A 9,229-nucleotide genomic window follows, 5' to 3' on the forward strand; every position below is an offset into this window, starting at 1 on the left:
GGTCCTCAGACTGTAGCCCAGGGACACCGCTCACATGGCAAGTTTATCTGAGTTGCTGACTTGAGTTGCTGACCCAGGGCATTCACAGCAGCTGCGCTATAAGAACACTGAGGGCATGCATGGCTGGGAGAAGACAGGAGAGAGAAGCTACAGGTCAGGAGCTGAGTGGCAGCCAAATCCTATGGGATGAAGCAAACACCGATGTAATCCTTTCAGGAAAACAAGTATTACTGCAGAGGAGAAAGCTGCCAATGTAACTTTGTTCCAAGAATAAATAGCACATTTTCCCTCAGTGTTTGCTTTTCTCTCTTTGATCCCCTCAAAACCCTCTGGAAATGCCTGGCCAGCAATTTTTCTCCCCTCTGAGGCTAGGGGAAAAGGAAGTGTTTGCTTGAGCTTCTTCAAATGAAGGTAGAAGTAGGGGCTTTGGGGCAGTGCTGGAGCCATGAGGCCTGTGGGAGCCCAGAACTCCAGATGTTTTAGTGAAGTTTAATCACCACAAATATGCCACAGTGTTTCCAAACATGCTGTCATGGTGCCCAGAAGCTATTTAAAAAGGAATTATAATGGATAGGGTCTATTTGACCAAAGCCACCCGGAGTCTTGGGAGCTGGAAAATAAGAAACAAAAGGCAAAGCTTGAGTGGGTTAATGTTTAGCTTTGGTCCCAGGCGAAGTAAATGCCTGCACACAGCGAGACCAACGAGAGCATGCCCTCACCAAGGGAGTTTACGGTTCAAGTGATCTAGAAACCACAGACTCTAGTTACTCACATAGTTTTCCTTCTTTTCCCAGAGCTTCATTTCAAGGGAGCTGTGGTTAAGGCAAAGGTGAAAATATATAAAGGCCTTGGCACGAGACAGATCTGCCTTCAGTTTTGTTTCTCCCTCTTCCTAATGATTCTAAGAAATCGGCTTTAGCATCTGTCACTGGGAATAATAATACTCAATTTCTAAGATGATGATAGATACATAAATACTTAATATCATGCTTCACTCTAAATTTTTAGTAACAGCCAATTCCCTTAAACCACACCTCCTGAAGCACATCATGCAAACCAGAAAATGCTATGCAATGGCTAGGTGAAAAGCCAGGTTTATGTAGAAGTCAAGAAATACAAAATTCACTCAATGGAATGTGACATTGGAAATGAAGATTCAAACCTAGTGCGTCAAATAACAGGCACAGGTGATATCATTAAACTTCACATGAGACCCTAACAATATCCTCATCAGTTGTAAAGGTCCCCCAAAGGGTAGAGGTATCTAAGGAAAAGCTTAGTTGAAAAGGCTAGTTTTGTTCTGGATAGAAAGGCAAGAAAAAACTGGGTGTGTTTGGGGGAAAGCTAACAGACTTACCAGAGGACTTTAGGTAGATACTTGGAGAGGGAATTGGAAAATGGGGTGGATTAAAAATAATGGCAAATTCACTGTCAATCTCATCATTGAGACGACAGGAGAGTGTGTCTCTTCGTGAGACATCACTGAGCTGGCTCAGTGATGGTATAAGGAATGGAATGCAGTAGATGTAGATCTGTGTCAATGTCCAAGTCCATTCTCAGTTCTTAGAACTGAATTGAATAGAGTAATTTACACTGAACAGTTGTGGTGTGTCACACAGCATGGTGAAAAGCAGAAGGGAACCCTACTTCATTGTTGGTGGGAATGTAAACTGGTTCAGCCACTCTGGAAAGTGGTATGGAGATTCCTCAGAAGGCTAAACATAGAGTTCCCCTATGACCCAGCAGCCCCACTTTTGGGCATCTACCCAAAAGACCACAAACAAGAACACACTAACTCCACCAGCACAACAATGTTCATCGCAGCACAATTTGTCATAGCTAAAATATGGAACCAACCCATATGCCCCTCAATGTTAGGTTTTTAAAGTAGGTAGCTGGTAAAGGAGAACGCCACGCGGTATTCAGGCAGGAGAGAACAGAACGTTTATTACCGAACTGCTGGCCTGTGGCCAAGATAATCCATGGCTGGAGAGAAGGGAGAGAGAGAGAGAGCGCGCGACCCCCACCCAGCCCTGCTTTATTTAGGGCAGGGGCAAGGGGTGTGGCCAGGTGGATTAGGAGGTGACCTCAGGGAAAGGGGAGGTAACTGCCTCCAGGTCTGCAGGTTACCCAGGTAACTGGGTGGAGACTTAATGAGGTGGGGGCATCTGCATGTAGCCCTCAGGGAGAGGACCTAACACTCAGTAGATGAATGGATCAGGAAAATGTGGTACATATACACAATGGAATTTTATGCCTCTATCAGACAGAATGACATTGCCCCATTCATGAGGAAACGGAAGAACTTGGAAAAAATTATACTAAGTGAAGTGAGCCAGATCCAAAGAAACATGGACTCTATTGTCTCCCTTATAGGGAATAATTAGCACAGGTTTAGGCTAGTCACAGCAGAGGATCACAAGAGCCTAATAGCTATGCCCCTATGAACGCATAAGATGATGCTAAGTGAAATGAACTCCATATTATGGAAATGAGTGTTTTATCACTGCTGTAATTATTTTCAACACACTATGTGAAACTGTAGCTTCTTTGATTGATGATTTTCTTGTATCCCTTCCTGTGGTTGTACTCACGCTATCACTGTATCTCATCTGAATATACTGGATACTGTATATACTGGTATTAGAACTAGGGAAGTGAAAGGGAATATCAAAATCAAGAGACAAAGGATAAAAAGACAAATGACTCCAAAAGCAATACTTGCAAAACCATTTGATGTAAACCAACTGAACAACTCATGGGAGGAGAGGAAAAGGGGGAGGGGGAATGAGGGAGGAGGTAACAGTACAAGAAATGTACTCAAGGCCTAATGTATGAAACTGTAACCTCTCTATACATCAATTTGACAATAAAATAAATTTTTTTTAAAGAAGAAGGCATAAACAGCCTGGGTTTTATAATAAAGCCACTCCCATCATAACCCATTAATCCATTGATCTGGTAGCTAATCCATGAATGGATTAATCCATTCAAGGTAGAACTCTCAATACTCAATCACTGCCAAGGCTTTTTTCCTTCAAATATCATTAACCTAGGGTTTTGAGGATTAAGCTTCTAACACAGGAATTGAGGGGAACATTTTGTAACCACGAGATTCCTTCTCTATCCCTACCCCAAATTTATGTCCTTCTTACATGTGAAAGAATCTTTTCTCCCAATGGCTTCCAAGTCTTATTCCTGCACCAACTTACAAGTCCTAAAGCTAGTTCTTGCTCACATGACAATCAGGTTTGTACTGGTTGTTGGTGGTAGGCCCCAGTTTTTATCAGTTGGGCCTCTCTAGATGGCTGATTACATGTCCTCATGGATTGACAGTGGTGTTCCCCAGGAGCAAGCTTGGCAAAAGGCCAGGCCCAAAGTTACAATACCTTTTATTTTTTAATTAGTGTATATTAATTTTACAAAGTGATACTTTTATGCATGTATATATCTGATCATATTCATCACCTCCATATAATGCCTCTTGAGATTTAGCCTTAGAAGTCATGCACCAACCCTTCCCTTCAATAGGTGCAAGGGACCCCTGGGTTCCTGTGGGAGAGGGCTACACAAAATCATAGATAGCAGAAAGTAACTATCATTGGGGGCCATCTTGGAAGCTCCTCAATATGCTCCAAATGCAATATGGTTTAAAAGCATGATGTTTGTGTCTGTAGGGCTAAAGGACAAAGGATGAAGAGGCCATTTGTGATGATCCTAGCTTGCACCTAACATAAAGAGGTTCTGAACTACTTGCTTAGGAGCTGTTTCAAATATCAAACTTCAGGGAACTCTCACTATGTATCTTAGCTAGAAGCTCTGAAGTGGTTCTTGAGGATTCACTCCTATCTATTTCAGCTGCCTAAAACACAAAAGAGAGTCCTCCACAAGAGAGTACACTGGAAGTGCTATGAGCCTTGTATTGGCTTTCCTGTCTCCAAGACCCTCTGGAATTATGTCTTCTGCCTGCTACTCTCAGCAAAATACCTCCTATAGACCAAAACTACACTGTAATCTCAGAGGGAAGGGGATTCTGAAGAATACCACTCTTGGCCTTTTTTGGTGGTGTGGAGAATCCATGGGATTAAATGGTGGTAATGTTGCATTGAGCCTGGATAATCCATCATTCGGGTGTGAGAAATTTATGCAAATGAAACATGTAAAATATTACAGCCATTTTGGCTTGCAATGATTGCTTCTGCTCCAAAGATAATAATGAACTGCAGGAAGAAATAGGTAAGATTGGACATGTTCCTCTGCCCCATAAAAAGAAATATTTCAGTGAATGGGGAATTGGAGCTCTGAAGCTATAGATTTAGAAACGAAAGCAAGAATCAGAATTCTTTTCCATTGGGAATTTCAAATCCAGAAAGATGATGAAATTGGAAAGCATCCTTGATCTGAAAAAATAACAGCATTGAGTTCAATCTTTGAAAGCTTCCTAAAAGTTTAGAATACGGGCTAAAATTGTAATTTGTTAAGGTTCCTATGCCCTATTGTAAGCCTGAAAAAGATAAAGGGCTTCCATGTATTATATTCTCATTAAATCCACTACTTCCTTACAATAGTTTCATCGTTTTTTTACTAAATCCTCAGGTTATTTTATTAGATTTATCAACATCTTTTTATTTTAACAACATGATGATTTGCTTATTGTTTCTTCTGCTCAGTTCTTCCTTATGAGTTTATATCTTTTCTTCTTGCTAAAGTATATCCTTTAGTAAATCTTCAAGGACCTACAAAAGGCAAATCCTGATGCCTTTAATTTTTATGCAAGTATCTCATTTTACCCCCCTGGAAAAGAATTAAAGTATCAAATGTTAGGCTGACAGTGATACTGTTTCATATTTTGGAAGATATTTGGTCATAGCATTTATTGTTTCTAATAAAACGGTTTTTGTCAGTTAATTGCTTGTTTCCTTCTCTCTATTAAGCTTTTAAATTTTCTCTTTATACTTCATGCTTAACAGGCCTCATTAATGTGTCTGGTTTTGAGTTTATTTCAGAACTCTGTGTTTATATAGATGTAAAATTCATCCTTTCCTTGTTTCTAACATTCTGTTATGATAACTTATACAATCAAGTTTTCATAGATGCTGCTTCCATCATTTTATGCTGTTTTAATCTGTTTGATTTGTGTTGGAATGCTTTGGTTACCATCCATGTCATCTCATTTTTAAAACTCTAGCTCTTCTATTAATCAGGATTCAAAGAAACAAAACCATCAGCAGACACAGACAAATGAGATGCTATTAGTAGGAAAATTGTCCTTCTAGATTATAGGGACTGAGAAGTCCCACAGTAGGCTGTCTATATTCTGGAGACTTTAAGATTCCAGCAGCATTATCCAGTTTAAGTCCACAAATCTCAGAATTAAGGGTCACTTGTTCAAGTAAATGAGATCCAAGAAGGAATAATCAGGGATTCTATGTTCCAAAAGCAGGAAAAGAGTGGGAGAAGAAGAGTAAGAATCGGGAGATGAAGAGGGAGAGAGGGAACACTCACTCATTCAACTTGTCCACGCTCCAAGAATGGACTTGGAGATGTGAATTACAATGAAAGTAACATTTTACTAGTAAAGGCAATCTTTCAAGATCAAGTGTCTGGTGGGCAGAGACAGCCAACGTAGTTACAGCAAACATTTCATCTTGCTAGTATGCAGACCCTCCTCTACATATTTCTCATTGTACAATTTTTCCGGATGTCACTAAAGTTTCATTGTTGTCTATTGAGAAATTTTGACACATGCACCTCTTGGGATTGGTTGACTTTTAAAAGTAGGCATTGGTTGTCTCCACCTTCCTTTGTAATGGTGGAAAGGCTTTTCAGAGTGTGTAGTTTTGGGTGTGCATCTAGTTTTTACTTACTTTTTCCTCTTTTCATTGTGCCACAGTTCCTCCATTATTTGGCTCCCCTTTAATGTACTGTTTGCTTAGGGATTTTCCAGATGTAGCAACTGTATGGTTTCCATTATAAACTCAGAGATGGGTCAGACACCTAGCTCTGAAAATAGACCATCAGGTATAATATATAATATATACATTATATATTACATGTAATATATAATATGCATTATATATTATTAATACATATATTTGAAAGAGAGAGAGAAGGAGGGAGAGGGAGGGAGAGAGAGAGAGAGTGAGAGAGAGGAACCAGTAACAAGACAGGCCCTTCAAAGGCAGGGACATACTCATCACCTAACAGTCTATTTAACTATGAACTCTTCAATGATTTAATGTACTGAGGAAGTTAGCATACTTATGAGCCGTTCTCCTCTAGTAGCTCCACCAGCTGGGAACCAAACATTCAATACATGAATGCCTTTGGAGACATTTTACATACAAACTATACGGTAGATATATTTATTCCTTACACAATTCAGTAGTGGTATTCTTCTAAGCTCCCATATTAGAGATCAGGAAGTTGAGATGCATAATGATAATGGAAGAAAAGCCACTCTTCTAGAGAAGAGATTATGACAGAGAAGTGTGAATGGACCCAAAGGAGGAAATATAAGATACTTGTCTGGGCTGGGAATATGGCCTAGTGGCAAGAGTGCTTGTCTTGTATACATGAAGACCTAGGTTTGAATCCTCAGCACCACATATATATTGAAATGGCCAGAAGTGGCACTGTGGCTCAAGCGGCAGAGTGCTAGCCTTGAGAAAGAAAAAAAAAATGCTTGTCAAAATATTTTTTATTAAATTATCTATAAATTATATGTGTTCCTAATCAAAGTCTCAAGAAAAGTTTTTATTGAAATGGACAAATTGAATCTAGATTGCTTATAGAAGAACACAATATAGAGCCAGGATAATTCTGGAAAGGAGAACAGAAATGAAGAATTTGATCTAAAAGTGATATAGTCTTAATATAATATAAAATAGTAAAGGCAGAAAGCAAATAAGAAAGCAACCTTACATATGAAACTGTAATCCCTCTGTACATCACTTTGACAATAAATAAGTAATTATTCAGAAAAAAAAGAATGGTTAAAGAATTAGCAGAAGAATAACAATGATGAACAATTGAATTGGAAGAATTGGTACTATTAAAATGAACATACCACCCAAAGGGGGAAAAAAAGAAAGCAACAACCTGGAGATGGACAAATTGCTCAGTGGAATAGAATAAATAACCCATAAATGATTCCTGCTACAAGAGTTTAGGTATAAAGCAGATGAGGCAGTGCAAATTCTTAGGGGAAAAACAGAGCATTTGTTAAATAGAGCTTGATTTCAATATGAAAATTCTCATAGCTGAAAAATACCACTGAATCATCATCTCACCTCATTTCTCTCTCTCTCTCTCTCTCTCTCTCTCTCTCTCTCTCTCTCTCTCTCTCTCTCTCTCTCTCTCTCTCTCTCTCTCTCTATTCCTCTCTTTTTCTTTTGCCAATCCTGGCCCTTGGACTCAGGGACTCACTATCCCTGGTTTCTTTTTGCTCAAGGCTAGCACTCTACCTCTTGATCCACAGCGCCACTTTCGGCTTTTTCTGTTTATATGGTGCTGAGGAATCAAACTCGGGGCTTCCTAAATGCTAGGCAAGCATCTACAGCTAAGCCACATTCCCAGCTCTGATCTAATTTCTTTAAAAACAAAATCTATTGGTCCCTGAAAGGAAGCAACTTTTAAACAAGATATAGAACAGCAGAAATTATAAAGGCTAAAATAGTTTGACAATATCAAAGCTGAAAAAAAAAGCTCTAAAAGCTCATTATCTTGTATAAAAACATTTTTTAGAAAAAAAGACCAAGTGTGTTGGGAGGGATGGATGAGAAAGTTGAAAGGGGTGACATTGATCAAGACTCATTGTACTTATAAACTGCTTTATTGAATGGCAAAAAAAAAAAAAAGGAAAAAGGACAAGCAACACAATTGGAAGACATTTTACATTTTTTCGTGTAATTAAATTAATAAAAAAATTAGTATCGGGAAAAGATTTCTTTTTATAAAATAAGATAATGCAGCAGGAAACAGAGACAAGTGTTTACACTCACAGAAGATAAATGGATAATTAGCATATGCAAATACTAGTAACAGGAAAAATGAAGTGTAAAATAGTACTGTTCCACTTAGCATTTCTCAATAGGACAAAATCTAAAAGTCAAATGTATTCCTTTCAGCCAGGATGAAGGAAAACAAGAGTTGTCAAACACTGCAAATAGAAGTAGAATTTTGTACAACCACTTTGGAGTTCTGTTTTATAGTATTTGGAAGCCAGAATTTGGCAAGTTAGCAATTCCAGGACTAGGTTAATTACTCAGATGTCCTACATCTATCCTCTAGAAGACTCAGTAGTGTTCATTTCCGCTCTGTTTATAATTATAGAACAGTGACCATTCTAATGTCCGTCAGAAGAAAAACAGGAAAGTATTGGTATACATACATACATATGTATGTATATACATGAATATATATTAATTAAAATGACTGAACTATATTTTATATATCAACAAAAACAAATTTTGACAATATAATATTGAGTGGAAAACTCACCTAATATAAAGGCTCTGTGTGTATGCCATATGACAGCATTTACATATATTTTTCAAAAAAAAGAGTTTAGGATCATATGATGAATATATGACAGTCCTTGCCACTAGGGAGAGCAGGTGAATAGACATGGGGAGGTAAGCAAAGGAGAATTGAAGTGTATTGTGGTGCTTTATTTCCTTAAAAGGAAACTAGTGTAAATATGATAAGGTGTTGTCATTTATTTTTGGATCTGTTGTAACAAATTGAAAATTTATATTTCCCCTAAATCACATACTAAAAACCAATATCCATAGGTGGGGGCACTTGGAGGTGACTTGGTCATAACACAGAGCTCCTACACATGGGATTTGTGTCTCCCATGGCATGGATCTGAAATGTCCCACAAGGCCTATGTGTTAAAAGGCTTGGTCTCCAGTGTTGAATCCTCACAATTGAGGATTGTGGAGTCTTTGGAAAGTGGGGACTGGTGGAAGGCCTTAGGTCTTTGCCCTTGAAGAGGATATTAGGACCCTGCCTCACTTTCTCTTTACTCTCTGACTACTATGAAGCAAATAGGCCTTCTCTGCTACATAGGTCCACTATGACACACAATACTACCCATGCACAAAGAAACTGGGTCAAACAATTACAGACTGAAACCTCTGAAACTGTGATCTGGAATAATAAACTTTTCCTTCTTTTGAATTGATTGATTGTCTCTGGCATTTCGTCACAGTGATGGAAAATT

The sequence above is a fragment of the Perognathus longimembris genome, chromosome 8 (genome assembly GCF_023159225.1).
Source record: "Perognathus longimembris pacificus isolate PPM17 chromosome 8, ASM2315922v1, whole genome shotgun sequence".
NCBI classification, from domain to species: Eukaryota; Metazoa; Chordata; class Mammalia; order Rodentia; family Heteromyidae; genus Perognathus; species Perognathus longimembris.